The sequence below is a fragment of the Bactrocera neohumeralis genome, chromosome 5, assembly GCF_024586455.1.
Source record: "Bactrocera neohumeralis isolate Rockhampton chromosome 5, APGP_CSIRO_Bneo_wtdbg2-racon-allhic-juicebox.fasta_v2, whole genome shotgun sequence".
In the NCBI taxonomy this organism is placed as follows: Eukaryota; Metazoa; Arthropoda; class Insecta; order Diptera; family Tephritidae; genus Bactrocera; species Bactrocera neohumeralis.
This window is the reverse complement of record NC_065922.1, coordinates 32,906,341-32,931,025: the sequence shown is the minus strand read 5'-3', so window position 1 is coordinate 32,931,025 and position 24,685 is coordinate 32,906,341. Positions and strand designations below refer to the sequence as shown.

The following is a 24,685-nucleotide window of genomic DNA, read 5'->3' as shown; positions in this document are numbered from 1 at the left end:
GTTGTAAATAAAACGCAAATATTTAATTATTCATCAATATTTATTTTGTCGCATTCAAAGCAATTCCCACTAGATGTAATCCACTTATGTCAACCATTTTCTCAGTCCTCGAAATACTTTTCATAAGCACTTTTTGGGATTACCTCAACTATTTCAGCGAATTTCGTTTTATTTCTTCAATTGACTGAAAACGGCTAACAATAAAAAATCTCACGGAGCCAAATCTGGTGAATACTGTGGTTGATCGAAGGTATTCATTGCTTATTTGATTTTAAATTTGATCTCAATAGTAGCTCAGTGCGGTTGCGATTGTAATCGTGTAAAATCCAAGAATTGTTCTTCCACAATTTCGGCCGTTTGCGACGGATGTTTTCACGCAAACGCCTCAAAACGGCCAAATAGAACTCTTTATTGATTGTCTGTCTCTCCGGAACAAATTCAAGATGTACCAAACCACGAATATCGAAAAAACAATAAGGATAACCTTGGCTTATGAGCGGCTTTGGCGTGGTTTCTTTGGTTTCGGCTCGTTTCTCTCCCTTCATTTCGATGATTGTTAACTTGTTTGCATGTCAAACTCTTAAACCCATGTCTCATCGGCAGTTATAATACTCTCCATGAATCTGGGATCGGAATTTGCACGATCAAACTTCTCCAAGGGAACTGTTTTACGGTACATTTTTTGTAGAAAATTTAGCTTTATCGGGACGAGTCGAGCAGGAAGACGTTTCATACACAAAACTATCACTCGAATACATTTTGTTCAAATATCATTTACCCAGGGAATTTAAACTAAAATTTTCGGCTGCTTTCTTGTCACAATATATATTTACCAAAAAATATGCCTTTTAATGTATACATATTGTACGTATGGATTATGGGGTAGTTCACTAAGTAATTTCGTTTGATGACAACAGTGTTCTCTATTTTTGGTAGACTCGCCATAAGCTCTTGCAGCTTGAATGGAATGTGCTTCCACGCCAACCATGTTTTAAAGACTTGGCACCTTCGCCCTATTACTTATTCCGGTCTCTACAAAATTGTTTGTATGAGAGAAACTTTATCTCAAATCCGAACGTCAGTAAGCCGCAAAGTTATTTTTAAAGGCTAAGGAAGATTGAGGATAGATTTCGCCATTCACTTGAACCGATAATTTCAATCCTTTCGAATACATTCGGTCACATCCCTATAATTCTTTTTAATTAAGTCATCCTATTTGTTTCTAATTAAAAGACCGAAAAAAATATTCATTTTGTCCTTAACATGGTGTGTTCCAAAGTAAACAAAACTTTTTGAATTTAGCGCCCCCTGGTGGCGCCATCTATATGTCGACTGGTGCGTTAAAATCTGCTATCTTTATCGATTGTCCAGTGAGAATTTCATGACATTTCATCGATTGGAAGTGAAGTTATTAGGTAATTTAATGCTTCGAACAAAGCTTCGAACAAAGAGCCAAAATTAAATTTTGTTTTAAAATTGGTAAAACTTTTACCGAAACGTTTCAATTGATGAAAAGGTTTATGGCGATGATTGCCTATCCCGTAGCAGCGTGTCGATCAACATGTGGGCCAATCAAAATACGTGATCTCCGGAAATTCCATCGAAACTGTGCGTGAATTCATCAAAAACCAGCTGAAATCATCATTGAAATTCATGGAAATGGAATTGAATCCAAAACATCGAGTTATCGCATTTTGAGCGAACATTTGAGCTTACGAAAGGTGTGTCCACGGGTTGTTCCGCACAAATTGACTGACGAAAAAAAATTGCTCAAAATCCGTCTCATCGATCGACACTTGTGACCGATTATTTGATCAAAAATCACATTTTAACCATTAACCACTCCCCGTATTCACCTGATATGGCACCGTGCGACTTCTTCCTTTTCGGAAAAATGTATTAGCCTATGAAAGGAAAGCGTTATGTAGACGTAGAGGCCATTCAAAAGGTTTACACCGGCATACTGGCCGACGAGCTAAAATACTCGTTCGACATGCTTTTGGACCGTGCAACAAGCTGTATTGAAGCAGAAGGAGACCATTTGGAATAAAATAAATTGATTTTGCCGAAAAAACCATTTGTTCTGTTTTTTTTTAAGTCCGGTTCACTTTGGAACGCACCTTGTACTTCAAAAACTAAACAGCAATTAAAGTGTAAACATTGATTAAAAACAAGTAAATTTCGTAATTAAATTTTATGCACCCTCAACAATGAACCACAATAATATTTCAATCAATATGCACCGGGTCCTTTCTAAGCTACCACAAAATTGACATTGATCCTCTGGCATTAAATTACCTAATAACAGATTATGCTAAGAGGCATGTAAATACCCAGCGATTAGGCGCAAAAAAGTTGCCACCAACCAATTAACACATAATGCTAATGCCTAATAACAGTAACAAAAACAAAATTAGCACAAATGTTATGAAGGCAAATAAGTTTGGTATAAACATTTACATACAAATATTATATGTGTTGGTACACCAATTTGCTTCAACAACGTGAAATGTGTCGGCTTTACTACATGTTTGTATGTCTATTGTTTTGGTTTATTTGTATGTGTTATTGTTGTGTCACCGCCGTCCAAGCCAGCCAGCTGAGCTCTTAAGTCATTCACATCCTTGTCACTTGTCTGCCGCAAGCCAGCAGGTTTTTTTTGTTGTACGTGTGTATGTATTATATATATATATATGTGTGTGTATTACATGCACTGCTTTACCGGCATCTGGTTGCCGCTTGTCGCTTGCTTAGCTCTGTGCTGTTTTGGTTTGTCGCATTTTGTTCTAAGCACTTACCCTTTGCTCCAGCTTTGCTTCGTTGACACTAATCACATAAGCTTGTGGGTTCTATAACATTTAATACGCATAATCCGGGTATTACTTTCCAAACTCTCTCTCTCTCTTCATCTTTTCGTACTTGTGTGTGTGTCTGCTTTTCCTGTTGCTTGCTCTCTTGTGTCTTTCTAACGAAATTTTACATAACAAAAGTTGAATTTATTTTGCCATTTTTACTTTGCCGAGTCTTAGAACATTGCTCTTGTAGCTGTTGTTACAGTGGCTGAGTTGTTGTTCCTGTTGGCTGCCTGACTGTTGTCGCTGTCATTGCTAAAGTGACTCAATTGCCAAAAGGACAAAAAAAAAATGTATTTTTTATATGGACGAGGTCTGTTCGAAAAATTTCCTCATTTCATGAAAAATATTTAGATTCTGACTTTAAGGGGTTAGATCAGTCTGGATTTTCATAAAACTCGTTTTTTTTTGCTTTATGGTCTTTTAACTTTAGCGCCTTTTTTAACTTTAGGGTTCTAAAACATAATAAAATTTGTATAGAGTTAAAGAATATGGTTCCCTGTTGTGTTGAAGCGTTTTTCGAAACTGAATTTGAATGGTATAATACTTGGAGATTTTTACATGTATCCCCTTGGAATTTCTACAGTAATAAAATGCAGCTTATATTTTCGGTTGATTTGAAACTTTTTTTTTACAAATTGGCCACAATTCGGAGAAATTCCATATCTGAGGACCTACCCGACCGGTATTGACCATATTTGGTGTCACCTTGATATTGTTGTGTTCCAGAGTTGAAACGATTGAAATCAGATTTACAACTAGACCTACTTCCCATATAAAACAATTTTAAATCCTATCTGATTCTTTCACTTTCCAGTATGCAAATAAAAACCAATGAATGTATCGGGATAAAACTTTACCCGAATATTGCGCTTAAAGTCGGCTTGACTTTATACCAAAGCCGGTCCTTACTTGTTCTTTTTTGTAGATAGCACGATGTCTTAGGATAACCGTCTTCCGAAAAAATAGTTACTCATTCCGAAGTATGTCCCAGTAGCCGCCATTTTGTATTAAAACCTCAGTATAAACTCCATTTTTATCTTAAGATTTCGTACTTTCTTAGTCTTAAAATAAATGTTCAAAGTTAAGCCTATATTGAGGGTTGTACACTGGTCTCATCTCTTCAGTGATTCTCCAGACTTCTTTCAATCTCTTTCAGTCAACTGTATTAAAATAAAAGCCTATCATTCCAGGATTACTTTTAGTATTTGAAAGAGGATTCTGCAATTGTTTTTGTACCATTTTGTACTTATAAATTGATTAAATCTACTGGGTTGTTCCCTGAAAAGTTTCATATTCGGTAAGCAAGGCTTTGTGTATTTTATAACAAAAATTTATCCATGAAACATAGGGATAAGAATGGGTATTAGGTTTTCATGAGGACTAAATTCGGATTATAGAAGCCATATAAACAACGTAATTTTCTCGCCTAAATTCTGAACAAACATGATAATTTTTGACGTCTCCAATATTAATATGTGGTAATTATTTTGTTGCACGAAAGAAATAAGGCTCTGACTATATACCACTATTTTCAAGTGGTTTGAGTTTCAGTGATTTATTCAGTTATTATTGCCGTTTTAAAGTAGTGGGAACTTGACCGGTTATATTTAGCGCAAAACCTTAAACTGTTTTTCTTAAAACTACTGTTTTCGATGCGGTCGTCACGACACCTTAAGTTGTTATCAGTCGATCAAATTTGACATGAATAATATTTAAATATCCCTCGCTAAAAAACGTTTGAAATTCGAAGTTCTAGACTAGAATACCTCCTTAAGAGTTTGATATTGAATTCCAGCCTAAGTATTATTTTTCCTATTTTAATCCAATCACAACAACACGTTCAAAAGGAAGGAATACGCCGATTAATAAGTAAACTAATTCATACAAATAAGCCAACAAATGGTAAAATAAGTTAAATTGAATTGTATTCAGGCTAGACTGTCTTGGTATACAAATCTTTATTAAAACAAAAAAAAAAAAACGGTGCATTTTCTATAGCCTGAAGGAGTATAAAAAGATCTTTATCTTGATTGTAATCGGTCAGTTTATATGATGGCAGTATGTTATAGTGGTCCGATCTTAACAAATTCCTCAGATATTGTATTATTGCCTTAGATAATAATATATACCGAATTTCTTGTAGACCTCTCCTCAAATCAAAAAGTGTTCCATGTAAGCCCTTGATTCCGATTGTTCAGTTTGTATGACGGCTGTATGTTGTAGTGGTCCGATTTTAACAATTTCTTCGGATATTTTGTTATTGCTTTAGACAGTAATCCATGCCAAATTTCTTGAAGATATCTCGATAAATGAGACAGCTTTCGATACAAACATTTGATTCCGATAGTTTTTATGGCAGCTATATGCTACAGTGATCCGATATCGGCGGTTTTCCTACCAAAACAAATGAGCAGCATCTTGTTGAAAAAAGGACGTGTGCAAAATTTCTTCCCGATATCTCAAAAATAGAAACTAGTCTTTATACATATGTACATATGGCCAGACGGACATAGCTAAATTGACACAGCTCGTCACGCCGATCAATTATATATGTACTTTATAGGGTCTTCGACGTTTCCTTTGGGTGTTACAAACTTCGTGGCAAACTTAATACATTCTATCCTTTTTGTGAACAGACCTCGTACGTGGAACTTTTATGTACATTCCACTAATTGGTTTACTTCTGACAAGTCATGTATCCTGCCTTATGGCTTTAGCTTATAGCATTTTCATATTTGAAAATATGTTTACTATCACTTCTATTTATTTCTTGCTTGAGACTTAGGTATTTTCAACCAGTCATTTAGGTATGGGTGTTCAGATGTAGGTCGATGACTGTAGTCGTCACAAATCATTCACTTTGTTATTTATTTATTTATTAAGGTTTTACTTTCACTTGACTTATATAAGCTAGTTTACACAACTACTCACAGACAGACATACATATGTATGCCAATAGTTCAATGTCAACGCAATATTTGTTTTGGTTGTTTGTAAAATTGGCCAAAAGCGCTTAGACGCGTAAGCACTTAAACTGTAGTAAATCTCTTAATCAGACAGTCGGACAATAATTCAAACTTTACCAAACTCGAATGCGAGGCAACAGCAAAGTGCAGGAGTTGCCAAGAAGTGGAGCAGTGAACATTCGGGAATATGACTACATACATCCTTTAGATTGCTCAGCACCTGCTCAGACTTTGTCGGACAACACTCAATGTATAATTTAATTACAACAACACTTGAGGGAATTGGTTGACAACTTTGGGGGCTCCAAGGCACAAACAGGACACATACACCACCATCTCTGCATATACATATGGCTCACTTGTAGCCATGTCTAGTGCATTTGCATTCTCAAAATGTTTATTTCTCTGGTTGCCAAGCTACAAGTAGCCAATCATAGGGGCTCATAGCGATATTCACAGACATCGGTGCGTCGTACTACCAACTTTTCCCCTCTACTAATCAAGTGGTTGTCCTGAATTAGTAATTAGTTTTGTGGTTTACGGAGAAAATTAAAAGCAAGTGAGGCAACAACGTGCGTAGACTCCAAGACGCATGCACATATAATTGAGTAGATGCTGTTGATTTCTTCATCCAATTTCAAGTATTATATTGACACACGTGCACATTTATATGTATGTACATATTTGTAGAGCTTGGGTTGTTGTATATGGTCTTAAGCTATATATGGACAAGATTTATCTGTTTTCCATATATTATTTAACAACAATAGGTGTCTTAGATAAGAAGATACTCGTATATATAGTACTTAACTATGGTGAAAATATAAAATCGGTCCTGTTTTTGTTGTAACGGCTACCTAATATCAGTTAGGATGGTAAGGGTTAGGACGGTCCTCTTTTTTACCATTTATTTGTCTTTTTTTTTAATTCGTTCCTTCGAAGAAAATTATATTTGGACGGAGACTGACAAATCTTATGCATATTTTATGTTGGAGACTATCTAAAAGATAATAAAAATTTCAAGTCCAATTTTTTATATTGGTTAGTCGAAATAGTCTTTTCGTATTTCTAATCAAACTTCAACTTTTATTTTTTATATTTATAATGAACTTTAATGAACCAAATATGTACAATTTTACTTTTTGACATTTTTTCTCCGGAGACATTCCATCAGTGTAAAACATTTCTAGCTAAATATTTTAAAGATGATCAGATCAGAGATGTTAGCCGAAGGAAAGAGTAAGCATTAGACGAACATTCTCTCATTTGTAATGTGATTTTCAAAGTCTTCGAGTTCTTTTCTTTAATATCTATAGCAGGTGGGCTGAAAAATTCATAGGCTGCTAAATAGATAATTTCGCGCGTTGATAAAATATTGATTTTTGGGTGGAAAATACAGTAGAAGCCAAGGTTTGGATTGGTCAACATTACTTGGGGGCCAGGGAAATCAACCGTTGAAAAATGGAGGCACTTGAGGACATAAAGAAGTTATTACCGACGAAATCATCAAAAAGGACCCAAAAAAATTGTGGATATCCGTAAAATGAAATAGTTCGAGATAGCTGAGACTCGAAAGATAGTAAAAGAACGTATTGGTTATATTGTGAATGAATATTTGGGTGTGCGAAAGCTATGTGCAAAGTGGATGCCGCGCAAGGTCACTATCCAACAAATTGCTGATTCTTTGCTCTTTAATCGTAATAAAACCGGTTTTTTGCTACTTTTATGTGACAGTGAGTGACTCCATCATTTCACACAGGAGCCCAATCGAGAGTCAATCGAGTGGGCTGCACATAATGAACCCACCTCAAAGCGGTGGAAAGCGCAAAAGTCGGCTGACGTGCTTATGATATCAGTATTTTGGAATGTACGTATTATAATATTCATCGATTATCTTCAAACTATTAATATCGCGTTATTGCAAAAAAATTGCGTTATTGAAACGTTTCAATCACAAAATTGCGAAAAACGTCACCAATCAATAAATACAATGTCGAAATTTCATATATTGGGTGTCGAATTGCTTCTACATCCACCGCATTCTCCATATCTGTTCCTCAGTTACTATTTCCTGTTCTCAGACCTCAAGAGAATGCCCGCTGGAAAGAAATTTAGCAACAATGAAGAGGTAATCGCAGAAACTGAGGCTTATTTTGAGGCTTAAAGCAAATGCATTATAAAAATGGTGTTGAAACATTCTTTTACCGCTAAAACTTTTGCATCCTTGCATTAAGTAATAAAATCAAATTTTGTCAAAACAAATTTTATTCTAGCCACCTACGATCTTTTCAGCCCACTTGTTAATATGGCTAAGGTATTTCATTATCATCTGATCACTTTTGACCCAGACTGACAACAAACTACAGTTTCACGTATTTTTAATACACATCTTTATTGTCGCCTTCATAAAATGGACTCCTGAGCCAATACAAGTACGCCAACATTTAATGCAATCTTCCATTGACTTGTAATATGTAAGCCTCGGCTGGGTTGGCCTTCAGGGCCACCTTTGATTTTTTTGTTTTTTGGTAAGCATCTCTTTTGTTTTACAAGAGGATCAGGTCTTTTAGTACGAGTCTGGCTATAACACGTTTCATACCCAAAATAATAACCAAAATTAGTTTAGTTGAAATGAGATGTTGAGATCCTTTGCTATCTCTCTTTAACTATTTCAATGTTGTCGTCATTCAGAGAGGTGTATGGACGACTTGCATGAGGAAAGTTTTCTGTTGACCTTCTCTGAATGCTTTTTGCCACTCAAACTCTTGGGTTTACGATAAAGTAGATTCACTACAACATTTCTGCAATGTTTTCAACAAAAACAAAACCGTTAAACCCAAAAATTTAAGCAAAATCGTTGTTTTTTTTTCGTTTGTTGTAAAAATTACCATATAGTTTTTTTGCGTTTTAAACAAGCAGCCGCCAAACAGACACTAATTGACATATGGAGATACAGCTTCACACGAATATTACAAAGCTTGTACCAATCTAAATAAAAAAATACAATATATGTAGCTTCAGCAGTTGAAATGGCCGGAGTCTTATTTGATCTGATGATATTTATGCAATATGCCATGCTTTTTAAAACTGTTGCTGCTATCTAAATTAGGAGCTTCTACAGATTTTTGAAATGTTTTTTTTACTCATCTGATTTTAGTTTAATCGAGTTCAGCTTAGTTAGGATCAATTCAATAAAAAAATCCCCACTCTTTGAAGATAATGCCAACTCTGCGAATATGGGTATCTGCTAAACAAACAAATCTTTTCGTTCCTGATGCATGTTTTAATATTCGATTAAATGTGTCGTCATATTCAGCGCACAACTTTCCCATAAAAACTATTATCATAAAAATATTCACTTGAAATGCACACGTTCCCTCATAACCAAATATGAAAGTATCGACCCTCAAAAAGGTTATGCAATAAAATGTATGCCATTGTATTTAATAACAAGCACACAAGTGCCAATGTATTGGTATGCATTTGAAAATAACTCTGTTGAGTGACTAAACGTTCATTACGACTTTGGCTACCTACTGTGTGCCAGTTTATCTCGCAGGAAGTAATAGACGAGGCAGCTGAAAGTTAAGGCAAATAAGCTCAAGGAACTTTTAGATTAGGGTTGTGGTTTTTGCAAGGATTTTTTTAACTATCATAATACTATTTAGATATAATGATTTTTTTAAGATTGAAATATTTTTTTTTTTTGAAGAAAAGTAATTATTATCCATTCTCGATAGCCCATCGTTAACATCTACATTTTGTTTCTTGTTCAAAAATTGTTGGACTTCCTTCAAATATGCCCTTTTTAATCTTAAAGCAACATAAAACTTTCTTAAGAAGGGTGCTTTATCGCACCCCACCTAATACTTGCATATTTTTGATGCTCTAAGAAAAAAAGCGTACAATCAAAAAGATTAAACGTTGCCTAATATGACATAGTAAATGATACTAACTGATAGACTTTTATTGCACTATATTCCCCATAGCTTCTTGTCGGAGAAAGGTCTGATCGAAAGTTAATTTTTCGCTTAAGCATAGACCACCCTAATGATGTGTATATTGAAGTACCCAAAAGCTACTAAAAATATAAGTACTTATCTATTCGCCATGCATAGGAGCGTCCCTAAAAGTAAAGCGTTTAAGATTTCGTTTGAGCTTTGTAAAATAGCTCTTAAGAATATGTAGAATTTTATGCTGTTTGCACAGCGTTTTTATTTGGCTCCTGCCGTCATATAAGCTAAGCACATGGTTTTGTGAATAGCGGAAAGTAAATGCCACAGAAAAGTGACAAAATCGCAATGAAAATTTAAGCTAAAATCGAAAGTATATTTTGAGTATAAATATATATAACAAAATATAAGCAAAGTGCGAGGCGAAACTGAAAATAACTGATTTTTTACTGGATTAACATTTTAATACTATTTTGCTGATTGCCTTTAATTATCTCTTTTTATACAATCTCCAATTACTATAAAACGCTTTGATTTTAACACAACACTATCAATCAAAATATTAGAAGCCATATTAAATCCACATCAAATGCTATCAAAAGTTCATGTGTCATCATATTCGTACGATAATCCATCCATTCTCTATGGGAAAAATGTGCAGCAACCAATGAATATGAAATGCCACAACAAATACAACTAATCAATGCGATTAATGGACGACATAAATTGCACAAATATTGAATCGAGCCAATAAAAAAAATTGAATCTCGATAAAAATTAAATATCTAATCAATGCGCCAGTGGGATTTTGTGTGAGTTTAATATGCTGAAAAAGAATATGTAAATAATTGTTTATATAGAGTACAAATCAGAATACCGAATAAAGCCAATACAAAAAATATAATAATAGAATAAATCAAATAAAATCAAATACGGTATACTTACATATACATACATATACTATATATTGTGACAAAAAAGCACCCGAAAATTTTAATATTTCTTAACAAATTTCGTGTCGTAATCGTAGCAATTATAGGAAAAGACTTACAATGATTCAATTTTATGAAAAACACAAGCCTACGAGTGGTACAAAGCATTCAAACACGCTCGAGAGATCGTTGAAGACATGTCTCCTTCTGGACGACCTTCGACGTTTTCAATTGATGAAAATATTGAAAAAATGAAGGATTGGTGCTTGAAAATCGTAAGGCAAGTGTTGGAGAGACGGCAAGAGAGCTCAACACCTCTCGCGAGTCCGTTCGAAGGATTTTGGTGGATATTTTGGGTACGAAACGCGTTCTTGCTCGACTCGTCCCGATTAAGCTGAATTTTTTTCCAAAAGAATACCGTAAACAGGTCTCTTTGAACATGCTTGATCGTGCGAATTCCAATCCCACATTCATGGAGAGTGTTATAACTACCGATGAGACATGGATTTATGAGTTTGACATACATTCGTAGTTTGATGCATCATAAATTTGTTCCGGAGGAACAAACGGTCAACAAAAGGAGTTGTGGTGATTTTTTCGTGAGAACATTCGAAAACTTCAAATCGTGAAGAACAATTCATGGCACGATGATAATGCACCATCGTATCGAGCCACGATTGTGACCAAATTTTAAGCCAAAAACGCAATGAATACAATCGATCATATCGAAGAGAGTTTCAAAAAATTCGTTAGTGGAAGGAGTCTATCGAAGAGATAATCCGTTAAAGGAGCTGAATACCATCCAAAAAGTGCTTTTGAAAAGTGTTTCGAAGACTAGAAAAATCGTTGGCATAAGTGTATTTCATCTGGTGGGCATTACTTTGAAAACAACAAAATAAATATTGTTGAATAATTAAATATTTTGCGTTTTATTTACAATTTTCGAGTACTTTTTTGTCACAATGTATGCATAAATATGTATATACATATTATATGTAATATGTCGTTCATGTAAATATGTTTATTCTCTTCAAACAATTTGATATCACAACGCATTTTTACTCTGATAGATTGAACATTTGTTTTTTTGTATGCATATTAAGGTGAGCCAAAAAACACTAATACCGGAATGGTTAAAATTGACCTACTTATATGGAAAAATAAAAAGCATTAACTTGTTTGCACCGAAGCTTGAATACCTCTCACAAATAAAAAAAGTTTTCATACAAGAACTTGATAATGAGTGTTTAGCTTATACGACATCTATATGATATAGTGTCCGATCTGAAAAATTTCTTCAGATGTTGTAATGCTCGTTAAACAATAATACATGCCAAATTTCGCGAAGATATTTAGTCAAATACAATAGTTTTCCATACAAGAACAAAATGTTGATCGTTCAGCTTGTATGGCAGCTATATGTTGTAGTGGTCCGATATCGGAGCTTCCGATAAATGAGCAGCTATTTGGGGTAAAAAGGCCGTGTACAAAATTTCACAACGAAATCTCAAAAACTGAGATATCGCGTGGAAAAGTTAATATACCCTGTTCATATAAACTTTGATTGCTCACCGACAGCTTAAAAAATTTAGCTAAAAAAATTTCCTTCACGTCCAATTTAACATCATGAATTCGATAACGGCTTTTTATCGGCTCACCCTATATGTAGGTGCATGTATGCCATATACAGAAACAAAAACTTAACGAAAACTTCTCCTTTATTTATTCTCAAGTACGAAGATACAGTAACGATCATTGAAACGGAATCCCATAAATACGCACTAAAAGCTTATTAACTCAAGATATTTTTGAAAATGGTATTTTCCAATATTTACTATTTTACTGCTTGTGAAGCTAAATCACAATTTTATTCTTATTTAAGGGGTTTTGAAAAAGAGAATAATACAACCATTGTGCGTGCTCATTATGTGGAAAAGTCAGGCGTCAGGTCAGATTTTATTTTACGAAACGTACCGATCCTTATGATCCTTATTTAAAGGGACTATGAAATATGTGTGTAATTAGAAATTCCTTTCTATGTATCTTCTCTAATAAAAAAAAATCGAAAATTGTCGTTGTGACACTCGTTTTTTCTTTCTTTTGATATCACTTCTTCTAAGAAATGTGTTTCATATTTTTCAAATAAAAGGTTTCATAAAGGAAAGACATAAATTGATAAAACCATATAGGAAGCAATATTGAAATTGGTTTGTGACTGTGCTGAAACCAGCGCAGATAAATATGTATCCCAGATAGATAGATAATACAGCCAGATATATAGGTAGATAATACTAGCTAGATAGTAGGCTCGACGATTGTTCCTTAGGCCTAACAATAATTAGAGGAGTTAATTTTTTATAACAATGGAATTGGTTTGTGTCTATGCTAAAATTAGGTTGGGCTGAACCAGGAGTGTTGCAAATATTTTCAAAGCAGTTTTTGAATTTAATGATATATTTTTTAAGATTTTATGAAATAAAATATATCCGCTAATTGACTTACATGTTTGCAATATACACCCATTTAAGCCCAAAAGCTTAACTGTATTCAGTTTTACACCCACAACTGTGCCTGTTCAAATATAAGCACACATCTTTTGATTTTGTACAGAGTGAGCTAGAAAAACCTTCAATTATTTGCCTCAAATATGCGTAAATTGTATTTGAATGAACATATTGTTATTAGCAGATGTAGCCTAGGAAATCCGGCTCCCAGTATTTACATGTGTTTATCCAGCAACCGCATACGAGTCTGTATGTTTGTTATTGACTTGTATAAAAGTAAGAATTTCCGAAGGACAAACCGCTCAAGTGCTAGTTATAATCAAATAAAATGCATTGTTTATATAATATACATATGTACATATATGTGTGTGTGTAAACTGTGTGCAGAAATCCATTGTCCATTTAATTAGATATGTAAATTCCTCAACAAAATTCAGCAAACAAAAATTGTGAAAATGCGCACGCAACCAATAAATAAAAGCTAGAGATAAAATTAGAGAATATTACTCACACATGGGATCAAATGATAATGAAAATTCATTTTATTAAAGTATTCTTATTTGTTCTTCGATTCTTTAGTATTTTGGGTACTATTTTATAACAGCTTATCAACAGATTACTGAAAAGTATGAACAAATATATTTTGGGGGTATTAATTTGCACTTTTTGACCTCCAAACAGAGATTATAGCTTGATTATATTAGGTTGTCAAATATCTCCCTTCCACCCTTTTGTCTTTTGAATTTCGCGGCTATGTATAAAGCGCTACAGAGCTCGTTTCTGGCAATACTATACATCTTTGAAAGGTCTTGACATAACCTACAAAACGACGCTATGCATGATTAGTTTGGATATTGCGTTCAACAGTTGTAGACGTGTAAAAATGGAGTTTCTAACGCCGAAATTCGCGCAATTCTAAAGTTTTCCTTCGTTAAAGGCAAATCCGCTAGAGAAACTTTCCGTGAGATCAATGGTGTTTTGGTGATGGTACTCTATCACTTCCAACTATGGAGGAATTGTTTCGACGATTCACAGCGGGTGAAAACGACACCATTGATAAGCCAGCCGGCGAAACACCTGTGACGACGAATACCGATCATGACATCGCCCAGAAGATGGGAGTTAGTCACCAAACCAATTTAAAACATCTGCACAAGGCTGAATACGCAAGCTTGATGTTTGGGTGCTGCATGATTTGACGCAAAAAAAAATTTCCTGGACCGAATCAACGCCTGCGATATGCTGTTGAAACGGAACGAACTCGACCCATTTTTGAAGCGGATGGTGACTGGCGACGAAAAAGGTCGGTAGAAGGTCGGTGAATCGGCCCAAACAGTGGCCACGCTGGGATTGACGGCTAGGAAGGTTTTGCTGTGTGTTTGGTGGGATTGGAAGGGAATCATCCACTATGAGCTGTTCCCATATAGCCAGACGCTTAAGGGGGTATTCTGGTTTAGAAATTCGAAAAAATCGATTTTTTTTTTGCATATTTTTATAGTATAAACCTTCAAGAAAATGTCCCTCAGAAGATTTTTCGAAATTCAAATAATTTTCCGAGTTACAGCTCATTTTGTGACTCCGACTCCGACTGCGCGCGACTAGTTCTCAAACTTTAAACTCGTTTTTCTCATAACTACTTCGGTGTGCATGATATCTCAAGTTCTACTCAACCGATTCACATGAAATTTTACACAGAGCTTTCTTATACATTATAGTATCGCACTACGAAGAGCTTTCGAAAGATTTTTTTTTTTTATTTTTAAAAAATTCCGAACCACAAAAAAACGGAAAATACGAAACTTTTTTTTAAACCTTCACCATTTTGTAAATTTTTTTTTTCAAAAACGTTTCGTAGTGCGATAACTAAATTTTCATTTTAGGTTACGGAAAGGATTTATATCGTGCACACCAGGACAAGCCATTGTTTCATCAGTCTCTACTTCGCCGACCTGCAGTTTTTTTAAATTTAATTTTTTTCTTATATTATTTTTGTTTTGTATTCTTAGAATATCAATAAAAAGCATGTAAAAAAATGGATAGTCAAAATAATTTTTAATTTTTTTTTATCGCGTCAAAAAAAAAATATCTAAAATTCGGGCTTCTAAACCAGAATACCCCCTTATTTGAACTAAATCCGATCACTGTAACACGTTTTACAAAGCATTGAATAAAGAGCAAAAAAGCGGAAGGGAGATATTTGACAACCCACTATAATATTCTGAAGATCGCAAAATATGTATTTAACAAGGAAGTATAGAGAACAGGATGATCTCTGAGCTTTGTAAGATTGAGGGACAAATGGATCTTTCCGCCAAAGATTGATTATGTAGAAGTTTTATTTTCGTGCGAACCTATGTATGTCTATCTGGATCAGCTGGTTCCCACTATTTCTTCGATGCTTGTTGTAATTATTTTAGTAATTGTGTTTATACTTCAGAAAACGGATTTAAATCAAAAACTATATTACTTCTGGAACTTTATTTCAATGAGCACTCCTGGCAATGATGAATTCCATTACCTTTTATTAAAAATTCACAAGTGTACTTTGATACGTCTTATCCCTATTTAATTTGTCTCAGACTTAAGATCTTTGTTTGAGTTATGGAACTTTCTGGAAGCTACAGACCACGTCAGCCACAACATGATCCTTTTGGTGTATACTATTCCAATTTAGATACAGCCAGGTTGTGGATTTCGCGAGGTGGATCCTTTTCGGATTCATCGTAGAGGTTAACATTTGCTATCGTTGAACCAAATATTTATTTTCTCTATCCTGGCCTTGAAATCTTGGAAATTGTCAAATTTTACCTTAAAACGTTCATGGCAGGAAATCTTGTACGAAAGGTCCTTCAAGGGCGGACGCGAGAATTACGATCAGTGCTCCTTCAGAGTAGAAAAGCGATAGATGGTTCAAATTACAGCTATAGTAACGACAATTGGAGAGTCTTATTTAAGGGCTTTTTGGAGAGTTCTTTTTTTAATTACAGTTCACAAGTCCAACGAATAGCCCTGACGAGAATTATTAGTATACAAGCGACGAATTTTAATGCTGAACTATTCGAATATCGGAGTTGCTCCACCAGCGTTTTTATGGAAATTTTATAATTTACTGACACTATCATATATCAATAAAATAGAATTATCATTTTACGGAGTTGCATAATTTTACACCATCGACATTTTTTGTTTTTATCGTAGCCCCATAAAAAAAAATTCCTATAAACGTTGCGATCCCGAAAAATGCACTGTTTGGTGTGGTTTGTACGCTGGTGGAATCAGATCTGTTGGACGCAACGTTACAATCGCTATCGTTCGATGCTAAAAAACTTTACTTCCCAAAAATGGAAACACACTTTTAAATGGCGCTTAAATGATGGCCATATATCATCTCAAGAAAAAAATCCTTACCACGAATAGATGCTTTAGACTTTATAATATATCCAGCTTTGGAAGACAACATTTCGGGCTAGTCTAAGAAGTGTCAAAATTGGACTTTCCATAATTTTACAAACGCTCAGATACCCAAAATGTGGATCCCAGTGCCTATGGCTGACATTTTACTTGAAATATCTGTGAGATATATATATTACTGAAATTCAGATTTTTTGTGATTAATGTACACCCTTGTGTCAAAAGTAGATAAAATCAAATCAAGTTTTTCCTAGGCCCCACATACCTAATATAAACATTTTCGAACCTTCGGTTGGCCTTGTACCATACAGGTATACATATATTGGTTACATTGCAATTTCTTAAATTAAACTCTTTTTCCGGAAATAATATGTCGTAATGCCAAAAATGGATAATACTCTTATCAGATATGATTGTAGTCCATTTATAATTTTGTAGAATTGCGAATATTGAATACCTTTGAAATGTCTATTACTCAAACTTAGCCTTTCCTTATGTTTCCCCATGCACCTACATGACTTTAAACCGCCTTTTAACCTCTTTAAACTCTCAAAACATCGCTTGTGTCTCTTCAAATAACACACTGATTTTGTTTCGGAATTAAAATCTTTTTCTGCATTCTTGGCATTCTTGCAATTGATTTGCGATATTTTAAAGACGTTACATTTGTAAAAGCTCTCTTCCATGCAGTCAATAAGCTTGTATACGCTACAAAATATTTGCGCACACATACAAACATGCCTAAACATGCTTAAATATATATATGATAAGCTGTGTTAATGACAGCTCACTGTTCACTTAAATGCACTAGAAATCAGAGTTTAGTTAAGGTTCAAATGCTATAAATCCTTTAACATTGTTTAACACATTGTTGCAGCATAGCAGGGCAGCAAGCATGACTAATAGACTAATGCAAGACTTTCACATGTCAATGCACAACCACAAATAACCGCATATGTACATGATTATGTACGCGTATGTATGTACTTGTATGTAGGTGCAAATGTTACTGGGGCATGCCGACTCGTCGCATAGTTTTGCAATGCTTGTTGCATGGTTGCTAATGTTGCACAAGCAGCCAAGTGCGCTTGTGTGTGACCAAATGTTGTTAAGTCTTGTTTCTGATCCCACATGTGGATATTATTGCTGCATTTAAACAAATTTTGTTAGAAATGTTTTAAGTTTCTACATTGATGTGTGTAGCATGAAAATTTACTTTGCATTTAATTATTGTGATTTAAGGCCACACGTAACCTTTAGGACTCTGATTAAATATATTTTTTGGAAATGACGAATGAAAATGTCATTTAATTATTATTAGTATATTCGAATAATTTTTTCTGGATTGTCCCGATTTCTACCTTTGTTGGCATAAAAGCTCTAGATATGCTTTTAAATAGAAACATTAGCAGATCTTCTGAAGTTGGTAAATAAGTTAATTCAAAAGGGATTTGACCGGGTGTAAGGATTGTCGGTGAAAATTCCGCGGGAGATTATTTAAAATCTTTCAGGTCTTTCATTTGTCGAGAAAAGTCATATCACTATTATTAAATTAAGGGGTTACATACGTTTGCTCTCAAGCAAATGGCCCAGTTTCAATAATTTTGTTTTCACATCAAAAAATACATTTTTTATTCAAACTATTCATTTTTCCAAAGACAAAAAAGAAGTGAAGTGAAAATTTTATTTTTGTCAGATGTTTAAAAAAATGCAAATTTTGTTGAAGATATGTACGTTTTTGTTTTTTTAGGTAGTTGTAATTGAACAGAAAACTCATTCGTTTAAGACCCTGTAAATTACATACATATATCTTAAACAATATTCTAGAGATGTTATATCGGGTAGTCGAAAAAGTATTTTCGCATTTCTAATCAAACTTCAACTTATTTTTTTTTATATTTATAATGAACTTTAATGAACCTAATGTGTATCATTTTGGTAGACCATTTTTTGCAATTCTTCCGGTAGTGACATTATTCCATCAGTGTAAAACTTTTCTGGTTTCTCGGCGAAAAACTGCGACAAGTAATTTTTACAGGCTTCTCTTGAAGCCTAAAGTTGGCTTCTATTAAGAGAGTTCTCTATTGACCGAAACAAATGATAGTCCGATGGTGAAAGTTCAGGGGCTAAATGGTGGATACATTAAAACTTCCCAGCCAAGCCCTCCCAGTTTTTGCCGAGTCATCAAAGATGTGTGTGGTCTAGCGCTGTCTTGATGGGAGACGAAGCCCCTTCCCTTGATCAGTTTTGGCCGTTTTTTTCAATTGCTTGCTTCAGTCTCATCAGCTGCTGTCAGTAAAATGTAGAATCAATCGTTTGACCAGGCTGGAGCAGTTCATAGTGGATGATTCCATTCCAATCCCTCCAAACATTCAGCATAACCTTTCGAGGCGTCAATCCTGGCTTTGCGACCATTTGTTGAGCTTCACCACGCTTGGACTATAATCTTTGTCGGTCCATTAAAAATTTTTCACAGAAAACTCATGTGGTACCCAAAGATCGAAGTCCTTTTTGTAGCCAGCCTTTTTTAAATTGTTCAAAACCGTTAGATGTTTAATGTTAAGTTCTTTAGCGAAGTCATGGCTGCTTATGTGACGGTCCTGGTCAATCTTTTCCATAATTTCATAGACTTTTTCAACGATAGGTCGACCAGATCGAGGTGCATCTTTCACTTCGAAATTTCCAGAACGGAAGCGAGCGAACCATTGTTATGCTATACGATCAGATACAGCATCGCCTCCGTAAACTTCACACATTTCATTGATGGCTTGCGTGGCATTCTTCTCTTTTTACTCAAAAATTTCAAAATATAGCAAATTTCTTCATTATTTTTACTCATTTTAGAAATTAAGCTCGCCCTTTTAACACTATTTCGAGAATTTTTTTTAAATAATTGTAATAAAAAAAGTCTTTCTTTCAAGTCCTTAAAAATTGTATCTCAAAGACCTGTTTAAAATTTCATGAAGGTCGGTTGAGTAGTTCTCGAGAAATCTTGCCAACCGACTCCATAAACACAGTTTCGAAAAAACGCGTTTAAAGACGGCGCTCTTAGCTTAGGTATCCTCGAGCGCACAAGTTCTTGAAGCTGTACCTCCGAAGCTATTATTTGGACCAGCTTGAAAATTTAGGACAACATTCTAGATCCATGTAACCCCCTTAAAGATACATAAAACTGATAAAATTGAGCGACTAAATTTTAGAAGTCTGTAACTCCAAAAACTGTTTGAGAAATCAATAATTGGACTCTGTAGGGTTTATTAGCTATAAGGTCTCTAAATCTAGGTCTGGAGCACCGACTTACTTAAATTATCACTACTCCCCTCATAGATTCTCTGTTTTGACCTGATCTGCTTCGTGTTTTTATATCATAAGCACTAAACTTATTTAATGTATTTATGTACCATTACTTGGGCGCGGTTATGAACCAATTTCGACATTTTTAGTAGATATTGATCTTGTTATAATATCTCTATACATAATCGGTTGCTTAATCATTGTACTACTTATTTTAAATAATTTTTCTTCGCATTTTTATATGAAAATATTTCCTACAAATAATTCATGATGACTCAATTCAATAAAATGTACTGATATGGCAACACTATTCACTATTACACTGTGTTGCCTTAACTTTAGTTGCCATCAACACTATTTGCGGTTGTGGCATTCGGAGTTTCGGTTAAATGCTGTCGAAACAAAACAAAGTTGCATTCAGCAGCAGAAGCAGCAGATTTGGTCTTTCGGTTAACCAATATCGATGATAAAACAAACAGCTGACTGTCGGACTTAATGGCTAACTGGCTGCCCGACTAGCCAGCTGACCACTGAAGTCTGACGATTGCTCGCAACTGCAAGTGAGTGCTGACTTGTTTGTTTGTTTGTGTGTTTGTTGGCGTTGCTTGTGCAACCAAGCAGTTGACCAAGTCAAAGCAAATTATTGGCGGGTGCATTGGAAAATATCACAACTCCTTCGGTTTTGTTGCATAAATACACTACGCCACTATAAGATATTTGTCGTCTGCTCTTTGCCATTTCCTCTCACTGCTCTACTCACAATTAGCCTACCTCAATGTGCAAGTTATTTGCTCGTGTTATTGGCAGCTCTATTAATACACTTTGTTTGCTAGTCATATTGCTGCAACATATTCTCATGAGCTCTGGCAATTATGCGGTAATTCAATTGCAACAATAATGTGGCAAGCTTATTGGATTAATATAAACTACAATAACAATAAGCTTCCAAATGAGCTGAGAAACTACTTTGACTTAACACGAATGTGTGTTACACAAATTAAATAGTAGTATGGTTGTGTTACTTCATGAGTGTGTGTGCTTGTAATATTGTTATATACTGTGAGCGTCAAAAATAAGTAAACAGCAGTTTTATCAATATTAAAGTGTTTATAACAACGCAGTCTTTATTGCAACAATAAAAAGTTGTATTACAGAATTCAAGGCTTATATTATAAGAGTTTAACTTAGTATAAATAATAAACAAAATCTAAACACAGCTAAAAATAATTCACATAAACTAAAAATACTCTTATTTTTTCACGTCAAAAAAAAGTAAACAGAGTTCTGTAAAGTTAAAATCTATGTACGTAAACTAAATTAATATTTATCCTAGTATTTTGTTTACTTTCCTTTGAACTTCTGGACATCACTTACTCTTCTGGGCATGTATTCTGCAAAATTTTTTTTGTAAATTCTGGGGAGATTCTGCTCCATTCTTCAATCAAAGCCTTATTTAGGTCGTCCTTGCTTGAAATGTCCTTCTGCCTGATTTTTCGGTCAAGGTGCTCCTACAGATGCTTGATATTATTAATGTCTGGGGTCTGAGGAGGGTTATCAACAGTTTTGGTGTTTGATATAACAGCCACTCACTAACAAATTTGGACTTGTGTTTAGGATCGTTGTCCTGTTCAAAGATCCAGTTTCCTGATATGCCTAATTTTTCAATACTTTGAGCAACATTTTTTTTTTAAATGTTGAAATAATCCAATGTGTTAATCGTGGGCTCAATAAAAACCAAATTCGCAACATCTGATGCTGCCATACAGCCCCAGACCATAAGCGATCCTCCACCGTGCTTTACGGTGTGGGTAACACACTTATCAGTAAAGGCTTTATTTTTGGATCTACAAATTTTGGGAGACTTTTTCGATTCAAATATTTCGAATTTGCTTTCGTCTGCATAAAAAATGTTTTCCCAGAAATTTTCAGCCTGATTTGTATACTTTTTTGAAAATTCCAAGTTCAGCTGGTATTCGTCTTTGATGTATAGGCCATTCGGCGTGGTGCTCGTCCATGCAAACCGCTTTTGTGCAAAGTTCTCCTGATTGTACTGGCACTTACTGGTTTACCCAATGTCTCCGCTATATCTTTTGATATTTGAGCAGCGTTTGTTTTTACTTCCCGTACTATTTATCGCGCTTCAGTGTCAGTAAGGCGCTTTGGTCGTCTCGGCCGTGACAAATTTTCAACAGTCTGATGTGTGCCATGTTTATCAATAATTTATTTTATTGTGCAATAGTGTCTTCCAACTATTTCTCCAATTTCGCGCAAAGATTTATCCTTTTTTATGCAAGTCTAATATGAGTTTTCAACCGTTTCAGTGGTCGTTCGCTTACCCATTACAAATATTGATATTTTAGCAACTTAACCTCAAAAAAAAAACATAATGATATAAAAAATATGTTTTACTGCACTTAATCTCTTGCATAATAACTGTTTCCAAAGGATATTTGGCGCTTCCCCGAAATAAGTATTAAAAACAAGCAACGGTTGTTGCTACTGTTTACTTTTTTTTGACGCGAAAAAATGAGAGTATTTTTAGCTTATGTGAATTATTTTTGGCTGTGTTTAATTTTTGTTTATTATTTATACTAAGTTAAACTCTTATAATATAAGCCTTGAATTCTGTAATACAACTTTTTATTGTTGCATTAAACACTGCGTTGTTAAAAACACGTTAATATTGATAGAACTGCTGTTTACTTATTTTTGACGCTCACAGTATGTACATATGTATATACATATATCTGCCATGCTTGTGATCTGGTAGCTTTGTTTTACATGCCACACAATGCCAATGGAAATAGTTCAATGCATTCAAGCTCAAGCGTCCGTACCACAAATGTATTTCATTCAAATTAAAGTACGCCAGTCAATGGTCAAGAAGTTATTCTTAAATTATTATATGACCCATTACCCGAAATGCACCTAATTTGATTCTTAAAATGTTTGCTGGTAAAGTACAAATATTGAGGTGACCTGTAGATGGCTGTGCAGCCATGCGTATATTTAAAGGTTTGTTCATCAAATGATCGGTCTATTGATGATGTATCCTTTATACCCTGAAGGGGATACATTAGGTAGAAAACCCTTATAAAATGTTTTCGAGATTTGTTCAAAAATAACAGAAATTTTTGTTCTATAAAAACGATATTTATTCATTTGTCTAAATTAATGTCGTCGCCTTCAAAACAGTATCATTCGATATTATGCGCTTAAGTGCTTCTCCAGTCGTCAAAACACTTCTCAAACTCGATTTTTGGTATAGCACTTAACTCTCTCAGCGATTTTCATATTTTTTTTTTAAAGACTGCCCTTCAATGTTTTCTTTATTTTTAGAAATAGGAAAAAGTCTCATGGAGCCATGTCTAGCGAATATCGCCAAGCTCATAAAAATACGTCTAACCTTAGCGGCTGATACAAAGTAAGCAATCAATACAGCTGACATTTTTATCGTACTTCAGAGACAAGTCCTTCTATGCACACAGATGTTTTTGAGATCTCCATAAGAAACTTTGCTTACGTCCTTTTTTCACAAAGATTTCACTATAGTATATAGCTGCCATAGAAACATAACTATCCGAATCAAGTGCATTTAAGGAAAATTTTTTTAATTGACGAAATATTTTCATAAATTTGCCATAGATTATGGTTCAAAGCATTGGTACAATCTGCTGACAACTTTTTCTAATCGAACCGCTATAGCATATACATATGTATGTACATAGTTGTCATACAAATTAAACGATCAAAATCAAGTTCTTGTATGGAACCTTTTTTATTAATGAATGGTATTGTAGCTTCGGTGCAACCTAAATTAACGTTTTTTTGTTTTTCAATAATTTGGGCAACATTTTCTAAAAAGTAATCCAGACTTCCCAAAACAAGTGTCATAACTCAATCCTTTTGTCGTAAGACTTAGAATATAACAAAATTCCAGTCGATCATTTCAAGAAAGAAACTGTGTAGCGGTAATCGACTATCAACAAACCTAAATGTTTATAAATAATTAGAAAACTTGAGTGTTTATTCTTAATAAGCAAATAATTATTTTTTTTAAAACTTCCATAAAAGAAAATGGGTGTATGCATTTTTTGCGTGCACTATGGCGTATGATTAATATTCATTCAACTCCAATCATTCTCTATGAAATTCAAAAGTGAACTCTTTTCAAAGCTATTCACTTCGATTTAAATTTTGCACTCTTTGCTATAAATCCAAGCAAGAAAAACTTTGAATTCTAAACTCTTTAGCTTCTTCGAAAAATTTCTAAATTGGCTATTGGCTTTCTCATTAAAGAGCATTTCAAATTTCGGAGGCAATGGCCCCTTAAGGCTATACCAGTGTGACACTTTCAAAAAAAAAAAAATTATTTTCTTTTTCGTTAGCTTATATTTCCAAAAATATTCTGTAAAATCGGCAAGGTCGTTTCTTGAAAAGTTTTTGTATGGAAGGAAGCGTTCTAAAGAGCGACCGCTCGCAAGTATGATCATATATGAGTGAAACTTTAAACGCGTTTATTGTTCAATGCATTTACTATACAGTGACATACGATCTTTTTGATTGGTTCAAAATTGTCAATTTGGCATTAAAAAACTACCACTTTTTTTTACCGAAAAAAACAATTTTTTTTCAAAATTACACCATTTTGTTTTGTCGTTGTATAGGAAATATCTTTAAGTTTAATAAACTTTTTGAATATTTTTGCTTCAGCTGGATAACAGTTGAATTTTGAGTTGAGTTACCCGTAAATATTTTGTTTGTAATAGA

General features: G+C 34.3%; 1 protein-coding gene across 2 annotated transcripts in view; it reads left to right on the top strand.

Annotated features, from left to right (window-relative positions):
• The window catches only part of LOC126759527 (protein misato), a 116,255-nt gene that overhangs the window by 20,279 nt on the left and 71,291 nt on the right, over positions 1-24,685 (top strand). The window lies entirely within an intron of this gene.